We start from the raw sequence: 18,312 nt of genomic DNA on the forward strand, positions 1-18,312 counted from the left end.
TGCTTCCCCAGCCACATAGGGAAAAAAGAGAGGGTAGAATTAGAAATTCATTGTGAAAAAACTATCTGTCCCTTATCTGAGCAACGTAAAACCTCAGCTGATCATCAGGGGGAAGAAGTTTCTCAGCTGTGTTGATAATATTAATTTGTAGTCATCTAATGAATCTTTTTCATAACTAAAATAAAAGAAAAAAGATACTAAGTGCTTCAAAAATTTTGTATAGTCTGTCATAGGTTTTCTGGTTTTCTGTCCCTACTGAATTATTGACTGATGTTTTCATTGGATTTCGTCTGCTACTGGAATTATCAGATATTTGTCACCCTGTGAATCTTTTGAGCATACAAGGTTAATACTATTAATATTCTTTTATTATTATTATATTTTCTTTCAGGATTCTAAAAAAATATGTGAATATACGTAAAAATATATGTATTCTAAATGAAAATTTCTCATGATGTAATAAGAAAGCAACACAAGTACCCAGAAATTACTCTTTTGTTTGTTTGTTTTCTGTGAAGTAAAATACTTCAAATAAGACCTTTACACATTACATTTAATGTGGAAGGTATAAAGAAACTTTCAGTGCACTGAACAAGGCAGGAATCTTGGAAAACAAACAAAAACACCACAAACTGTCATCTAGTCAGGTATTAAAGACTATAAAAAAATGTGCTTGCAGTGGGAACAAATTAAGCAAGTATACTGGTAACATTCTTGAAGGCTTGAGTGCTTGACTTTGAAATATAGTATCCTTTCAGTACAAGATTTTTGATGTAACATGTTTTACAGGTTAATCTACTAAGATGTTGTAGATTTCTCTTTCGCATTTGACGTAATTTTGATTCTGGAAATCTCAAACTATCTCCTGATCCCAGCATCATTTTTGCCATTCTTAAAGCTTTTGATTTCAGTACAGATGAGATACAAGTCAGTTACCTTGAAAAGAAAAGGTGAAATGAAGATGACGTAATAAGCTTCATGTAAAAGGAAATCAAGAGTTCGCTGGAGTGTTAGAAAGGCAACTCTTGCACTAGAAAGTAGTCTTTTTTTTTTTTCTTTTTTTTCCCCAAATAAGATATCAGAAAAGACAATGTACACTGAGAAAGTTATATTTCTGCATATCCTTTTAATATAGCTATCGTATTCTAATATCTTCTGGAGGATGTAAGGCTGGCATTTTTCTGAACTCTGATTGTATTCTTTGATGTTGCATAGTAAGATGTGTCCTGTCTTATTTAACTTTCATGGATGGGCATGTATTTTCCAGTGGCTGTCATACGAAGTAATTCTCACATTCAACTAGGAATATTACAAGTTTGTTTCTGCCTAATATTCATTAGTTTTAAAAAAGCTGTGAAGAACTGAACTAAGAAAACCCTCCAAATTGCACTGTTTGATTTTAAGCTTAAAGGAAGCATAAAAGCTAGTACAGTATAGTCCAATATTATTCTGGTATTATGTTACTACACCTAATGAGCAATAAGAACCTGTTCATTTATCAAGAGAGTATTTCTTACATGTCGTTAAACACACACATAAAATATTTGCCACAAAGAAATACTACTGCTCTGCGTACATTTTTCTTTTATTTTTTTTATATTTATTGGTGCAAGAAAAAGTTGTGTTGAATTGATGTGAGGCTGATTGTTTTTTGTTGTTGTTGTTTTTTTCCCTTTTAAATAAAAAATTTTTTTGGTCATCTCAATAATAGCTTTCTAATATGAAAAATGTCATTAAGGTTGTTTTTGAAGTGGAGATAGAAAAGAGCAGCGTAGCCAGTTTAAATAAGTGAATATAAATTTCAAAAATAAAACACAGTTCTCTTGCTCCTCACTTTCACATCTTGTTCAACATATCAGTAATTTGTACTTAGACATAGGTAACTTCCTTGGGCACTCATATGCGTCTGAGATGAGAACTGGGTTGATACAAAGGCACATAGGATTTGGGCAAAGATGGTCTGTGGTTAGAAATGTGGTGGAAATCTGTCAGGTTTTGAAGTGGGATCCAGATTTTCTTAATTCTTAGTTATATTGTTGTTATTGCACTATAATTCATTGGTATTTCACAAAAGAAACAAAAAAACACAACAGCAAACAGTACATATTGTTCTTTTTCACAGATATGCCTGGAAATACACTGGATTTAACAGCAAGCTGATATGTAAGGATCATGTCCCAGCAACTACAAAAGGAAATCAAGATAAATAATGTGGTAAGCAAGCAGCAAGACTGTGGTAGTGCTTCCTTGCATTATATTTCTTTTCTGCTGGTTGAATTGCATTGGTGGAGATACAGTATGTTCTATAAATTCCTTTTTTCTTTCTTTTCTTTCCTTTTTTTTTTTTTTTTTTTTTTTTTAAGGGGAAGGATCTATATTTATTTACTCCGTGGAATAAAAGAAGGAAGTTTTGACATGTGACATCATTGGATCTGCTTGTTAATCTCATCCACATCCAGTTTTATTTTGCACTACTCACGCTATGTATTTTTTGACTGAAAAAAAAAGAATGATTGCTGTGCATTTAGGCCAGCAACACAGAAAAAATGTCATAAACACAGTCATAGCAGTAAGGCTTAAAACAACAAGGATACATTCAGTAGCAAAGTTTCAGTAAAACTGTTATAAACCACATGTTGTGTCATCGCTCACATAAGGTCAGGCTTTTGAGTGACAGGCACTCCACAGCAAACTGGCAACATTAATCTATAAGTACAGTAGGTAAGAATGACCAGTCTGTTCCTACTGTGGAGTTATTGCCATGTTATTTTATTCAAAACCCAAACAAATATTTTAATATTGGAATTTTATGTCTCTTGTCCAAGGTATTGTGGTCTCAGTTTTGATACTTTAAACAATATTGGTCAGTTCTCAATTAACATGAAATATTAGTATTTTTAACTGTTTCTTCAATAACAGAAAGCAGTGGAAATCTTACTGAAACAAGGGAATAAAGCTTCTATTAGTAATTTTCAAGGTGGCTCCAAATCACTAAGTCCTTGTGTATTTTCTGTCCTGTTTTTAAACACCAGTCAAAATATGATTGACAATAAGTTGCAGTAAATGGCACCAGACAATGTTCTCTCTGTAATTTAATAATTAAGTTTGTTAAAGCTAAGGTTCAGTGATACCTGAAGCTAAATGAAATTGGAGTGGGATTCAGCTCAAAATTCAGACAAAGAAAGTTGGATGTCTGAGTTCAATGTAACCTGCAGTGGTGTTCAGCTGTCACCTACTGACTCACGTTTTGGAGTGGTTGTACTCTCAAATCTGTATCATTTGCTGTCTTCAGTGTTGCATACGCATGAAATTTTTCACTTTTTTGATTTTTAAAATGATTTGCTAGAATTTCTGAGATAACTCAGCTTTAGTTTGTACCAGTGTGTTTTTATTTCGGGGTTTAAATGTGGTTTTTAATCAAGCCTGTAATACTTACATCACATCCACACCAGGGAGCATGTTTTAGTCTGTGTCTTTCATAGAATATTGGCTTTTTCTTAAAGGACCAAAGCAAATATGTTTTACAGTAAATCCATCTGTATACAGATGGATAAAAAGCTCATAAACAAATGGCTCTCTGCCAGTGAAACCACTAAATTTCACAGAGGTTTAAGCAGGATGTCCTGGAGAGAGATGAATTCTGTAAACCTTTTTTTAAAAATGAAAAGAGTTTCATAAAAACATTAGGCTAAAACATTTCTCTGGCTAAGGTAAAGAATTCCATGTGTTTACCAGAACTGGTACTCTATAAAAAAGCTCTGCAGCTGCTATTAAGTTCAATTTTATTCCTCATCTGTGCTGGAGCCCTTTCTCAACCTAAGCACTTCTTTGGGCCTAGCAGCCTGGCTGTTTATCTGTTATCATCAGAAAACAAGACAATCTTTTTAACACATCATAATGCTATAATGTATTCCTAATAGGTTACGTTTGCTCTGGTACAAATCAGAGGGCAGAGAACAGGTAGTTTCTGTAGCCACGAGGGCTGGGAATGAGAACAAAAGTGTACAGGTAATTTGATGAGCATTTTACCATTGCTCTCAATATCTTGGCACTTTGAGGATTTGTGAAATTCCATTGTGTGTGGGAAGTTTGTCAAGAACAGCTCTTTGTAACATGACTTCTTTTAATAGGGTATTCAATGTAATATCGTGCATATCACCCATCTTGAAATGGGTAGACAACCTATTGAATTTTCATTAGGAGACAGCATGCAAAGACCTACCCAAATTGTGTTTATCTCACAATAGTAACTCATGCATTCAGTTTTTCTGTAATATTGACATTAAGACCCCAGACTTGCTGGTAAGCTTATAATGTTGTGTAATTGATAGCTTTCTCTTACACTCTGAGTTAAGTGTATTACTGGGGGAGTTGTGAGTATTTAAGTATACTTTATATTTCCTTAAATGCTTTAAGTAAAATATTTGAATTTGAACTCTGAATTATTATGTTAGCTGTCATAGGAACGCAGATGAAATACCTTAAAGTTGAGGATATAAGAATAGATCATTAGGAAAAAACCCACCCCTGCTCTTCAACACTTTGAGAAATAAATCCAAACTGAAGTTATGGCACATAATCTAATAATAATTTAAGAAACTTTATAAAACAGTAAAATAATAATTTCATATTTACAAACCATTGCTTTTACAGTGGAAAAATGCTTACATTCTATTTTTTCTTTTTTTATACAAGTTTTGTTTAACATCAAGAATTTAAGTATATAGTATAAACATTTGGGTAAAGATGAGGAAGACAATTGTTATGTTTCTCATAGTCATTCAGGATCTGAATAAGAAACCAAAAAAGTGAAAAGAAAAAGCAGATGCTGTCTTCTGACTCTACAGACCTGGTAGTAGAAATGACTTATTCAGGTACTAGGTTTATGTTGTGTCTTTGGGGTTTGGATTTTCTCCTGTAGTAATCACATACTTTTGTGATTTGGGAATAGTTCTGCACCATTCAACCTTCTGCGATACTAGAGTTGTACAAGTTACATAGGAATGACAGAGAAGGTTGTACAGGAGTGATACTATAAAAGGGGCAAAAGCTAAACTATATACTTATGCTGCTTCTTTTCTAATGGATTTAAAATCTGTACATATGTAAGAAGAGGGCACAACTGTTATTGATCAAGAGTATGTCAGCTGTTACAAATGGTTATGGAAGTACAGGGAAGCTATGCAAATAAAAACACAGGCACTTTTTAATAAACTCCAGTGTGGGTAAATGTTACCTAACTGTGATGAAAAGGCAAAATTTTTTCAAAAGCACAAAGCACTTAATTAGAGAGCCATTCTGGGACAGCAAAATGTATTCTTAGGAGGAATGTAACAAAATAGATACTCTTCAAAATGTAGGTGTCATGTCTAAACAAAAGAAATAAGAAAGACACAAACTTCCAAAAGGTGTATGATCATGTTGGGGGTGGTATGGGGCACACTGAAGAGTATGCTGTTAGAGGCATAAAAGCTAAAAATAGAGGTTTCTTCAAACACATTCTAGACAGAAAAGTATGACCGTGGTGCAAAAAGGCATTTAAGACCATGGTAGAATTGATACATCTCTTTGGTCATTGTTTACCACAACGAGTTTCAAAACATTTTCAGAGCAGAGAGATAATTCTAACTGAGGAAGATCTCATGTGAATTTAAGAAGATTTTAGAACAAAATTGTGAATATTAATAAAACAGTGACAGTAGATTGTACTTGGTAAGACTGATACAGGATAAATACTGATACTGCACAGGATAAATAGAAATTCTAGTGAAGAATAACCTCTTTGACCAAATGTGTAATAATCTGTTTGGGAGGAGTCAGCAAATTGTGAATCACAAATCTGATATTGCCGTTGGAAGTCAGTTAGATATGGATAATACTGTTTAATAATAGGTATATGATTTTTTTCAATTAGTTTTACCCAGCAAGCCTTGTAGTTTTCTCTTATCCTATGTCAACCTCTTTTCCACAAGAGAGCATATTTCACTGTAGCTTTTTTTTTATGAATAACATGATATAAAACTATAGATAGGTGATAAAGATGGTAATAACATGTGGTCCCTTTCCACAAGAGATGAAGGAGATCTGCGTGTTGCAAAGGAAATCTTGAAGTTGAATATATTCATAAATGATCTAAAATTTAGAGTTGAAACAATCTTATAGAAAGAGGTGATACCACCTCTGGATAAACCAAATAACAGGTGAAATTCAGTTTTATTAACTTCATTTTAAAGTTCACAGATAAAAAAAGTCCAACTTTGCATGTTGATGGCTTTTATTACTTAGAAAAGAAATAGAGAAACCACCATAGACTGTAGTCCAAAATCTTTTTTTCACTGTTAGCAGTGATGAAAAACGCAAATAGAGTATTATGAATACTAATGGAAGTGTTGGATGACAAATCAAAACCAGTTTCTGTTTGCATCTGTGATGGTTTCACACTGATGGGTTTCACACTCTGCTCCCGCTCCACGCGGGGTCCCTCCTATGGGTTGTCGTCCTTTGTGAACTGATACTGTGCGGGCTTCCCACAGGGAGCAACTCTTCAAGAACTGCTCCAAACACGGGTCCGTACCACAGGGTCCATCCATCAGGAGCACACTGCTTCAACCTCGGTCCCCCACAGGCAGCAGCTCCCCCTAGACCCCCTGCTCCTGCGTGGGCTCCTCTCCACGGGCTGCAGCTCCGGCCCGGGGCCTGCTCCTGCGGGGGCTCTCCATGGGCCGCAGCCTCCTCCAGGCCACATCCACCTGCTCCACCGGGGGCTCCTCCACGGGCTGCAGCGTGGAGATCTGCTCCGTGTGGGACCCATGGGCTGCAGGGGGACAGCCTGCTCCACCAGGGGCCTCTCCACAGGCCGCAGGGGAACTTCTGCTGCATGCCTGGAGCACCTCCTGCCCTCCTTCTGCACTGACCTTGGGGTCTGCAGAGATGGTTCTCACTCCTTGCTCTCTCAGCTGCTCTTTTCTTTAAATCCCAGCAGGTTTTCCTTAAATCTGCTGTCCCAGCGGCCCAACCAGCGTTGCTCCCTGGCTCAGCTCTGGCCAGCAGTGGGTCCCTTTTGGAGCCGTCTGGAGCTGGCTCTGATCTGACATGGAGAAGACGCTGGGCTCTACTCATGCAGGCCACCCCTACAGCCCCCTGCTGCCAAAACCTTGCCATGTAAACCCAATACAGCATTAGGGGAAAAAAGTGCAATTAGTAAGGGAAAGATTAGGCAATAGACATTGTCAGAGAAATGAACTGTTTTTCACATAAAAGTTTAATGATTCTTTAGTTTGAAAGCAGAGGTGTAAATATAGTGTGGATCAATAAATTAATAAATGTTTTAAACACTGAATAGTCAAGTATAGTTCTGACATTATATTTTTTAATTTTTCAAAGATTAATTAAAAGCAAAGTCTGGTACTCAAAAGACAGTTGAGATCACCTAGAATGACAAATCTCTTCATGTTGTGTATACTCAGTTAAATCAAAGTGCTGTCTGCATTTGGATACCATTTGCCTTTATGAAACTGATATAATAGCAATTCTGATGCAAAGACATAATAATTAGGTTTTGGGCTCCTATATTCCTTTATTTTTATTTATGCTTTATATGAATGTATGAAAATTTTATTTAAGAGTATGAGAAAACTTTGCATTCTGCATGAATCTTTTCGATATGCTTAATTTCTGATTCTGCTTCATTCTTTGATTTATGATACTATGCTGAATTCTGGTGAAATACAATATTTTAATCTCATTACTTCTGCCTCATATTCTTGCTTTGCATAAATGATATCATCTCTGTTCTTCAATGTTCTGGTCATTCTTTCTATGTTTCAGTGTTTATCACCTCATTGTCAGTCTTTTCTTCATGATTTTCTATTTATCACCCTAATCTTTTTCTTCTAACCTCATCCTTCCCCTTACCTTTCCTATTTTTTCCCGTTTTTTTCTCCCATTCATTTAATTCTTTAAGATATTAAATATTTAACAAGCTAGGACTGCTTCTCATCAATATATGTAAAGGGTTTATGATCTGTCTTTAAATGATTTAGCCTGCCAGTAATGGTCTGGTTCTGAGTCTAAAGTTTGAAATCTTTCTGTTTCACTGAGTGTTAAGCCTATATAAATGAGCGCAGTGCTACTTAGTGAAGCTGTTTCATTGAGAAGAGGATACAGTAATGTCTTTGGTATCAGATTCCTTTTGATTGCTTTGGCCTAGACTGGGGCAGTAAAGTTCTTTTAAAATTTAATTCAGAAAATTTACTAAACATCTTGTTAATTAAATATGCCCACAGTTTGCTCTTTAGACCTTTAGAAATTTAATTGTTGAGTCACTTAGAATTTTTTGAAGGTATATATATATATATATTTTTTTTTTTCCAAATAAACACAAGACTACAGTTTGAAACCTGAATTTATGCACTCAGAAACCAGGACTTGTAGAAGCTTTACAAAAATAAATAAATAAATCTGCTTCAGACTTTGACTTCAGCAGGCTTCTACAGTGGAAAAAGACAACCAAACTTTGTCTGTTTTTGCCTCAAGTGAATCAACCTTTCTGACAAAACAGAGAAATCAGTTAGAATAAAAATTTGCTTTGCCTTTTGTAGATAACAAAAGATGGAAAACAAGAAATCAAAGACAAGAATATGATGAACTCTTCAGTAGGAGCAATACCCAGAGCTATTGTTTTTACAAGGAAGTCCCCAAAGAAAAGAAACATAATTCATTGCTGAACAGGCACTGTGATGAGCTTTAGCATATTCATAATTTTTCACCAAAGCTGCAGTTTCATAATAGAGTGGTTTAAGCACTGCGAAGCCTTGTAAATAGATGAAGGTACACACAGTTTAGGTAAAAAACATAATACTGCTGACCTTGTGGATATGACAGTGACAAAGAACAGAGTAAGAACTGTGATTAAAAAAAGGTTGAAGGATTCCAGATTATTCCTCTGGGATAAAGTTTACTTTTTGAGCGGGAGGTGAGAGGGAAGCCACAAAACAGTGTTCAGAAAAGGCTAGCTCTTCAGTTAGCTTTACCATATCCTAAGAGAATGAAGCATTTTTCTTATGACTTGTATTGAACAAAAGGAACTGAAAATAGCTCTATTCTGCTAAGAACATTTCAATATATTTCAGGTTTACAATTCACTTTTGCATCCAATTATGTAATTAGTTAAGGGGTAAATGAACTTCCAACTGTAAAAAATCCTCAGGCATTATATCGCAATGTATAAATGTGATAATATTTCTAGAGAAGAAACAATAGCAGCTGAAAGATGGACTGATTGAGAAAGTCACTTGTTACGCATTTTACCAATCGCTAAAATCTTTTGATTATCTTTATAACCTGTAAGAATATTAGTGTGGCACTCAAGTTGCTGGTGGTTTGACAGCCATGTGTCTCTTTTTGCGTTGTAAGTTTCTCTCGTGAAATGCAGTCACCTTAAGTAAGGAAAATCTTTGCAAAGCATATGTAGCTATTTGGTCTAGTTTTTGTTGTTATTTTAATAGTGGGTTGCTTTGAAAAGAGATAAATTTGCTCTGTAACTGAAATGACTTAGTAGGGGAACGAGTACTTAAAATCAGTCAGTCTAAAAACCATGCTACCCACAAAGCTCAATTGTATTTTGTTTGTTAACCAGGAATCTTAAATTATAAATGAGAAGAAATTATATGAGGAACTTGTATGAATTCCAGGGCAGTAAAATATCTAAATAAACTCCAAGGTATTTTGCAGTGTTTTCTGCCATCGTATGATATAGATGTTAGCATTTAGTACCCAAGGTTAATCTCAGAAATGTAGTTTATCCAGTATACGGCAATAAATATATGTACAGAAAAATATAAAGTATCTTCTTTCTATGACAGAATTGTCAAGTGGTTTGGAATTTAGTTGCTTCAATGATTCTGGAATAAGTCTTCCAAAAATGCAACAAAACCAACCTTTTCTAAAGAAGTAACATGGGAATTGAAGATGTTCTTTGTGGACAAGCAATGGCCAAGCTGAAGTGATACACTACGTTCTAGTATCTTTTGTGAAGAGTATTTTGGGATCAAAAAAATATGCAGCTATGGTTTATTTGCTCAAAAGGATATCTGGATGTTCAGCACAGGCTTATTGATTTAGTTTTGTCCCAGTCATATTTGTATGTACACAGAAAAATGTAGTAATTATACTGTGAATAATATAGTTTGTTTTGCCATTTATAGCAAACTTCAATATTATATATAACATTAAAAAAAAAACCAACTTATTCTTATCTCACTTCTTTCACGTCAGACTGCCATTGTGAGTAGATTTAACAATAAAATATATAATAACTTGGCAACGCAGAGCTCATTCCTTTGTATTATGTGTTTGCAGTATTGCATTTCTTATGAAAACAGGGAGAATTATAGAGCTTTTCTGTTCTTTTTACATACACACTATTTTTTCTTTTTCATAATGCAAAGTTACAGATTTGGTAAGTTTTGGGACTGGGGATTGGCAGAAAGGACAGTTGGGGAAAAAAATGAATTTCTGAAGGGCAGTAAAGAGAAGAACTTGTGTGTGAGCATGCTTGGGTCTGACTGCCAGAAATTGTAGAGAATCTCTAAAGTTAGAAATGAAAAGGAGATAACACCTGCTGGGAGAGGTGCAAATGAAGTAGAGAAACAATATCAGGCTATCATCTTCAGTTCTTCAGGCTATGAAGAATCTTTCCAGCTACAGCTGCTGCTTCTTTTATGAAAGACAACAGCTGCCTTGAAGGGAAAGAATGAGGGAATTTTTCTGTTAGTCAGACATGGTGATTGTTTTTGTAGTGAATATTTGGCTTGCTCAGAGGTTAAACATCTATGAAAAAATGCTCTGTCAACTGGTCCATGTGGCATAGAAGTTTCCCTACAAAGGTATTACCGGTCAGATACATCAAGACAGCTTTAATACGCCTAACTGTTCTTAAATTTCATTACTTACCCAAATCTATTGCAGATACGTAACCTGTAAAGTTGCCTATAGTGGCGTCATTGTACAACTATAGTCAAACAAAATTTTCCTATATGTGGATAGGATTTTATTGTGCATGTCAAAGTTTTCAAAATCTATCTTGGAACTAAGGAAAACCATAAAAGAATGGGGTTCAATATTTAAGTATAAGATACTTGACATGCAAGTAGAACTATGACACTTAAATACAGAAAATAATATTTGTAGCCTGCATAAAGATAAAAGTAAATCCACGCATATCTAGAAGTATAAAATGCCAGTCCTGAAATATAAAATAAGATGAAACTTTTTTGAAATTTACTCTAGTTTTATTTTTAGTGTTAAGACTATACAAATTAAAATGAGCATATTCCTAAGGGTTGTAATTACATGCAGGATATATGGTAAAGGTTCCAGTCCTAAATAATCAGATAGAATAAATTGATGAGCAGATCTCATGGCTCCCTTGGAACAGAAGGAAAAAATACGCATAATGACTAAATGATAGAATACTTCCAATGAAATGTGGAAACAGCACTGCAAACTGTATGGCTAGTATTGTATGGGCATGGTATCAGTTTTTGTGAATGGCCTGGGTTGTCTTTTTTTGTAGGGCCTTGTATTTTCTGGAATTATTATTTTTACTATATGTCCTATGGTCTGAAGTTGTGTTAGTTTAAGCCAAAGGCATATCACTGATAAATGCTGTAGCTCCCCTATTATTAAACTGAAATAATTTAATAATTCTCAGAAATTACATAAGATTTTTACAGATTTCATTTGATGGAAAAAGGGCTGGTTCTAACACCTTGCTGTGGTGTTCATCATGATGAAGTCCATGAGCATTTTTGCCTTTGGGATGTTACCTGGAAAGAAAGGTGTGAAGAAGGAGCTTTGATCCAGCAGTGCGTCAGAGCTCTTTGATCTCTCCCCATTTATATATAGGACCACACCTGCCTCGGGTTTACAACTCATGGAGTATTTAGGAACATATTTGAGGGAGATTTGTTCTCTCTTCAGCTTTTCTGATAACAAAGCTTTTTCATGATTTGTAGATAAATAGCTGAAAACATGAAGACTGCAGACTGGATTCTTTACATGACGGCTTAACAGCACTGAATGTAAGCACATCCAAGAATAACAGCAACAATCTTCTCTTTATTCCTTCCCTACAATAGGAATTTTTATTTGTATGTCTATGTCTTTGAATTTTTAATTGTATGTCTTTTTTTTTTTTCTTTTTTCTTCTGGGTTTTATTGCCATGATGACAAACAAGCTCAAATATGACATCTTCCAGTACAAACTATCCTCTTTAAAAGCTCTAAAAATATTTTATGCAAAATCTATATTAGTCTCATGTGTTGAAAGAAGAAGGAACAAGTTTTTTACCGATGTTGGGCTGTTCATTCCATCTACCATGATGCTTTTAAAGTGAATTCCCTGGCTTTGAATGACATTTCTTGTGGAAGCCAGGCACTTTATGTACGCTTTGGTTCTTCACCTAGGACATAGCATCACACAATCTTTTAGGTGATTTAGATGTAACTTTGTTTTCACACGAATGTGTTGAGCCAGATGGAATAACTGAGACCCAGGTGCTTAAAATAATATTTAAGCATTTTTAGGAGAAGAAACTGATTAAGGCAACAGATTGCAGTGAAATGCATACTATAGTGATTAGCTTCATAGTCATTTGAAAAGAACTTTTGGATGCGCTCTGCAAGATGTTTAATAGAGATGCCCAACCCAGTGAGATAATTCAGATTCCTCCTTTGTATTTAGCAGTGAAGAACAGGGAAGTCTGGGTCCTTCTGTTGGATTGTTACTCAGCATACTCTTTCCGACTTGTAAAATAGAATTCTGAAATAATACTAATTTTTCTGGCTGATGAGTGCTGGGAAGGCCTGACACAAACCTGCATGAAAGGCTGGTGAGTGTGGTTGGGGTTATGTTTTGTTTATTTAATTCTGCCAAGGTGTTGTATGGTATATTATGCTGAAACAGGCACTGGTGGACGTAGGTAGGAGGCAGGCTGCCTGTTATTACTTGTCCTGACTGCTTTCTTCTGAGTCAGCCTGGAGCCTTCTCTCAAGAGGGGAGGGAGGTGGGGATTGATGAGCTGTTGGTGCTCCAGACACAGAGGAGGTTAGTGATACAATAAGCAGCAAGGCTGCAGTATAAGTGCAGACTAAGAGAATTGCATAGAAGGTACTGGGAATGGAGGAACTTGTGGATGGAAGAAAAAAAGGAAGACATCTTTCCTAAAAAAAAAAAACAAAAAACAAAAAAACCTACCAAGTTCAACAGTACTAATAATGCTGTCTGACAACTTAATGAAAAGTTGCAATTAGAACTGTGACTTTGATTTCCTTCATTTGGAGGGATTTTGGAGTCATGAATTAAATTTCTTTCCTGAAGTCCTGAGAATAGCTTAAAAAGAAGTGTTCTTTAGCTATGTCATAAATAAAACCTTCAGAATGGCTCTTTGTATGGCTTGTGACCAAATGATTTAAAGTTGAACTGTAATTATAATCTGTCATTAAACCTGAACTTCAAATTGCAGACATTTTTGCAGGAACTAAAAGTTAAAGCAGGCATCTTTTTCTTTGTAAATCTGGAATTTTGGTTCAGGTAAAAGTTTTCTTCTCAGTAAATGATACTGAATTTGAGGTTTAGTTTCAGTCTATACTGGGACAGTTGAAATAACATGAATGAAATCTCTTGTAGTTTAAGGAGGCCTCACATGTTGGTCTGTACTCATCTGTTTTGGGTGGAGGACAAATTACATTTCAGAAAAGTGTGTGCATAACCTAGAACAGAAAATCTATAAAGGTTTCCAGTTTGTGGATATACAGCAGGATTTAAATGGCATGAAGTAGCATTTTTGAAATTAAGACTGATTTTTAGCAATTTAGGACACAAATGGAATCCTGAAAACCATCAGTCCTTATTCAATAGAATTCAGTGCATTCACAAAAGCTATGCATGCAAGGAGGTAAGGGATATTTTTCATTTTTTATAGGCCAAATATCTGTCAGCTAGTTAACTCTTCCAAAATGCATTGCCAACAGAATAAATCTACAAAATAATAATGAACAACTGTGCCATTTCTTTCCCAGATTGTAATGTAAAAGTATAAACTTTTCATGGTTATGCATATGAATATGCCTTTATAAAGTGCTATGAGCAATGTGATTTGATCAAACATTTGTAATTCTTTTCCTGAGCCATTGCCTATTTTAAGAATAAATGTTAATTCATTCCACTGATTAGTGTGGTCTTATTACGGTAGAAATGCCTTTCAGGATAGGCACTTTTTTTTTTCCCCCCTCCTTCTAGCCATATATTTATTTCAGGAAATGAAGAAAAGTAGAGGGAAAGATTACAGACACAAATTTACAAAAGTGGATGAAAGGGTACCTTTCACTTAAAGCCAGTCTGGGAAAATTGGCTGCTTTATATCTTATTAACAGGGCTCATCAAATAGTGCAGGCAAGGTAATATTTGTTCAAGTACAAATTACATTTACCCCTTTACAATTTTATTAATCATCATGATCATAAGACTGTATTCTTGATCTCCAAATTCATTGCTGAATAAATAATCTTACATAATGGTGCCATTATTCAAAGGCAGTATGGGTTTGTATTGAGATTTTACAAGAGCCAAGGGCTTTCTGGGATATCAGATGAAAAAAATAGCCTCTTGTTAGTGAAGAGAAAAGTGATGGGGAAACTAAGATTTTCAAATAACCCTTCAAAGTCTAGAATATAGCAGAAGAGGATAGCAGAATACTCAGAGATGAAAGAAGTGAAAATTTTCTTACAAAGCAAAAATCCCCAAATCTTCAGTTATTTACCTAGATTTGTACATATTCCATGAAGATCTCCATTCTTAGAGGATAACATTACAGTAAATTGTATTTGTGTAAGGTAAAATTAGGAAAGACAATAAATGGGCAGAAAATTCTGTACTGAATGAAGGTGTGCTTTAAAGATAACTTTATAAGTACATAAGAAATATAGCAGCCAATTTTTCTTTGATGTATTTTATGGGAAATTCATGTCCAGTTTCTTGTCTACTGTTATTTCATTTTCTTTCACTATTACTGCTTTTCATTTTTTCAGAAAAAAATTACTTTTTCCTACTTGTTTCCTCCAAGCAAGGTAGCATATGTATTTCACAGATAAATGTAATTGTTTCCTTATTTCTGCATTTATTCTATCTACTTAAGTATGTCATTTTTGACAATGTGCATGCCTTGTCTAGAAATTCAAAATTGTTTGTATATTTGACATGCACATGTAGCTAGTGCTTCCATGTGAGAATATAAAAAAAAAAAATGGAGCAGGCACTACCCTTTTCCTGCAACAACTATATCAGCAAAATGGAATAAGGGTAGCAACAGTTTCAGTGCTCAGCCTGTTTGGTTGTTTGTTTCTGGATGGTCCATGATCTACCCTTCTCCCTTGCCTTCCTAATTTGATGTTAAAATGATATCTAACTCCAGCAATTCTTCTGCACCTTCTCATCCAAAGTATGATATAAAAGGATCCTTTTGTTAGTTATCAACTCAGCCATTAAAATGGATGATCTTTGAGCAGTTACAGCAGAACCATTATATAGATATCACAGAATCACAGAATTGTAGGGGTTGGAAGGGACCTCAAGAGATCATCGGGTCCAACCCCCCTGCCAAAGCAGGTTCCCTAGAGCAGGTTGCCCAGGTAGGCGTCCAGACGGGCCTTAAATATCTCCAGAGAAGGAGACTCCACAACCCCCCTGGGCAGCCTGTTCCAGTGCTCCATCACCCTCACCGTGAAGAAGTTCTTTCGCATGGTGGTGCGGAACTTCCTGTGCTCCATTTTGTGGCCATTGCCCCTTACCCTGTTCCAACAAACCACTGAAAAGAGGTCGGCCAAATCCCACTGTCTCCCACACTTAAGATATTTGTTAACATTAAGATCCCCTCTCAGTCTTCTCTTCCCGAGGCTGAACAGACCCAGGTCTCTCAGCCTTTCCTCACAGGGAAGATGCTCCAGGCCTCAAATCATCTTTGTGGCCCTCCGCTGGACTCTTTCCAGGAGATCCCTGTCTTTGTTTGTACCGGGGAGCCCAGAACTGGACACAGTACTCCAGGTGAGGCCTGACCAGGGCAGGGTAGAGGGGGAGGATCACCTCCCTTGACCTGCTGGCCACGTTCCTTTTAATGCACGCCAGGATCCCATTGGCCCTCTTGGCCACCAGGGCACACTGCTGGCTCATGGCCAACCTGTCATCCACCAGGACCCCCAGGTCCTTCTCCACACAGCTCCTCTCCAGCAGGTCATTCCCCAGCCTGTATTCATACATGTGGTTGTTCCTTCCCAGGTGCAGGACTCTACACTTGCTCTTGTTAAATCTCATTTGGTTACTTCCTGCTCAGCTCTCCAGCCTGTCCAAGTCTCGCTGCATGGCAGCACAGCCTTCTGGCATGTTGGCCACTCCTCCCAGCTTTGTATCATCGGCGTACTTGCTGAGGGTGGACACTCTTCCCTCATCAAGGTTGTCGATTAAGATGTTGAACAGGACTGGCCCCAGCACCGACCCCTGGGGAACACCACTAGTCACAGGTCTCCAGCTAGACTCTGTGCCACTTATCACCACCCTCTGACCTCGGCCAGTCAGCCAGTTCTCAACCCACCTTACTGTCCACTTGTCTATCCCACACTTTCTCAGCTTTGTTAGCAGGATGTCGTGGGAGACAGTATCAAAAGCCTTGCTGAAGTCAAGGTAGATGACATCCACTGCTCTCCTCCTGTCTACCCAGCTGGTGATGCCTTCATAGAAGGCTACGAGGTTGGTCGAGCACGGTTTCCCCTTGGTGAATCCATGCTGACTACTTCTCATAACCTTCTTCCAATTGCTTGGAGATGGCATCCAGAACAAGCTGTTCCGACACCTTTCCAGGGACAGAGGTGAGACTGACTGGCCTGTAGTTTCCCAGATCCTCCTTCTTGCCCTTCTTGAAGACTGGAGTGACATTGGATATCCTCCAGTCTTCAGGCACCTCTCCTGTTCTCGAGGAACTTTCAAAGATGATAGAGAGTGGTTCGGCAATCACCTCCACTAACTCCCTCAGCACACGTGGATGCATCCCATTGGGACCCATGGATTTGCATGCATTGATCCCACTCAGACGCTCCCGAACCACTCCCTCATCAACCAGGGGGGAGATCTCCACTTCCCAGACTCTTTCTCCTCCCTCCAGGGTCCAGGAGTCCTGGGGATTGGGGCGGGGGGTTGTCTCTGAAGCAAAGACCAAAGCAAAGAAGGCATTCAGTATCTCCGCCTTCTCAGCGTCCCCCGTTACCAGGACACCCCCCTCGTTCAGTAGGGGACCCAAGATTGATTTCTTTCAAGCAGGGCAGCTGGATCCTGAAAAGTTGTGAAAAACTCATATCCAAAACCCCATACCTTAATTTTAGGTATGGTAAAGCCAGCAAATTCTCCAAATTAGTTGCATGATAGAAGGAAGGATGCTGTGGTCATGAGTGCTGTCTGGTACATCTTTGACTCTACCACCTCTCCTCAGAATTCACAGCATCTTTTTTTTTCATAGCTGAGTTTGCGTGCATTCAAGAAAAAAAGAAGCATAAATATTTGCAGTGTGTATGAACAGCCCTAATGGGCAAAGTTTGAGAGTTCGTGCATGCAAAATGTATGTACACCTACAACAGGATTGACTACTGCTACGTGTTGAAGAACCAGCATTACTTCAATGAGAGTATTTTTTACTTATTCCGCCATTAGTGACCATTTCCTCAAGTTGGAGCATCCTATAGATTTTGTTAAAAAGTTGTTTGTTACATTTTTATTTTATTTTATTTTTTTAAATTTGAGATGTTCCTGAAAAAAAGATTTGGCAGTGTTCTAAGTGTTACTTTCCCAAACACCAGTCTTTTATTGTAGAGCTACTGCAGTTTGATTTACTAGTATGATTCATTTATTGTTTCTGCGTCCATGGCATTTCTAATAAACAGTCCTTCGATGAGTTGGCAGATCTCAGGACAATATCACATTGAAATCAGTTAGAATTAATTCATTAATTAAATAATCTATCCTAATTTGATTTATTTTCAACAATTGTCAATGATAGTGTGACTGCTGCCAGCTAATTTTGATTATTAAAAAAAAAAACAAAACAAAAAAACAGATAATGGAGAGCTGAGTAGAATTGCATTGCTTAAGGCTTGCAGCTGATCTTAAAACTAATAATATGAGTGTGTTGCCATTAGTTCTGACATGATGTTCAGATTGCATTTCCTTGATTTAAAAAAAAAAAAAAAAGGCATCAGGGATTTTACTAT

At 36.7% G+C, this 18,312-nt stretch overlaps 1 long non-coding RNA gene across 13 annotated transcripts in view; it reads left to right on the forward strand.

Moving 5' to 3' along the window:
* Positions 1–18,312, forward strand: part of LOC308189037 — a 166,403-nt gene that overhangs the window by 41,187 nt on the left and 106,904 nt on the right. For 12 of the 13 annotated variants that reach the window (XR_013945959.1, XR_013945960.1, XR_013945961.1 and 9 more), the window contains one exon: positions 2,123–2,214. This is a non-coding gene — a long non-coding RNA (uncharacterized lncRNA). Of the gene's footprint in view, positions 1–2,122; positions 2,215–9,863; positions 17,185–18,312 lie in introns of those variants that run through there. The other variant, XR_013945971.1, reaches the window with a different exon arrangement.

Source organism: Anser brachyrhynchus (assembly GCF_964034855.1).
Source record: "Anser brachyrhynchus genome assembly, chromosome: 2".
Lineage (NCBI taxonomy): Eukaryota > Metazoa > Chordata > Aves > Anseriformes > Anatidae > Anser > Anser brachyrhynchus.